The following is a 1571-nucleotide window of genomic DNA, read 5'->3' on the forward strand; positions in this document are numbered from 1 at the left end:
AGCCGGGCGGTGGTGGCGCACGCCTTTAATCCCAGCACTCGGGAGGCAGAGGCAGGCGGATCTCTGTGAGTTCGAAACCAGCCTGGTCTACAGAGCTAGTTCCAGGATAGGCTCCAAAGCCACAGAGAACCCTGTCTCGAAAAAAAAAAAGATAGAGAAAAAAATTAAAAGGATTCCAGGAAAAAGATGACACAAAGCAAGAAAAGTAGAAAAGAAACTGGTATATTTAGAGGCATCAAACAAAAAAAAATAGTGTTTGAATAAGAATGAAGCTAATGGGGCTTAGTGGATGGGTAAAGGTACTCGCTGCCAAGTCTGATGATCTGAATTAGATCCCCAGTCCTTAAGTGGTGGAAGAAAACCAACTCCCACAAACTGTCCTCTGATTTCCCATACATCTTTGTACATATGCACACTCATGGACATGCGTGCGCACACACGCGCACACACACACAGCCTAATAAACAAAAGGTGAGACATAGGGAGCCAAGAACATGGCGTTCAATATAAAATAAAGTCTCAGAAAAGAGTAAGTCAGTAGGTCTAGAGAACAAGCAGATGTTCTTTCTAGTTGATGGATGAAGGATAGCAACACTTCAAAAGGATTAAGTTAACTTTAAGAGCACTTCACAGGCCAAGAGATAGTAGAGCACACCTTTAAAGGTGATCTCAGAATTCAAGGCCAGCCTGGTCTAGAAAGTTCACAACAGGCAGGTCTACACATAGAAACCCTGTCTCTCAAAAAATAAAACAAAACAAAATATAAAAAATAAAATGGGCTGAAGAAGTTGCTCAGCAGTTAGGAGCATATATTATTCTTGCATATGACCCAACAGATCTGGCACCCTCCCCTGGAATTTGTGAGCACCTCATTCATACATGAACATAACCACCCTCCCATACACACACTACACTTAATTAAAAATAATAAAATAAGAACATAGATAAAAAGAAAGCTAAAACAGGGCTGGAGAGATGGCTCAACAGTTAAGAGCACTTGCTGCTCTATCAGAGGACCCCAATCTCTATTCTGGATATCCATACTGGGTGGCTCACAGTCTCCTGTAACTCCAGCTCCAGAAAATGTCAATGCCCTCTTTTGGTCTCTGTAAGCACCACATACACAAGATAAAAACTCAGACACACACATACACATAAATTAAAAATTGTGAAGAACACATTTTTTAAAAGAAAGCAAAAATACCCATCTTTAATTATATAACATTCTTAGTAAAATTGATGAAATATTATACACACACACACAAAAAAAAACTTCAAAAAACTTTGGCAGAGCCAATTAAAACCTTACAGTCTGATTCTTTAAACTACATGCATATATTGGTTCACACTGTAATGCAGAAAGAAGAAATACAAGAACAGAGGGACGCAAGGTGGGGAAAGAAAACAGTGTTAAGGGCCTCAACTAATATAACAGGTATGTATATGAACATAATTGGAGCTTGTCCAGACATGAAGATAGTAAGACTACCAAAGAAATAATCTGAGGTTCTAGTTTAGGTAATATCTTTAATTTATCATTTCTAAGTATTTTTTCTATTATACCAAAGAGC

Source organism: Microtus ochrogaster, chromosome 5 (assembly GCF_000317375.1).
Source record: "Microtus ochrogaster isolate Prairie Vole_2 chromosome 5, MicOch1.0, whole genome shotgun sequence".
In the NCBI taxonomy this organism is placed as follows: domain Eukaryota; kingdom Metazoa; phylum Chordata; class Mammalia; order Rodentia; family Cricetidae; genus Microtus; species Microtus ochrogaster.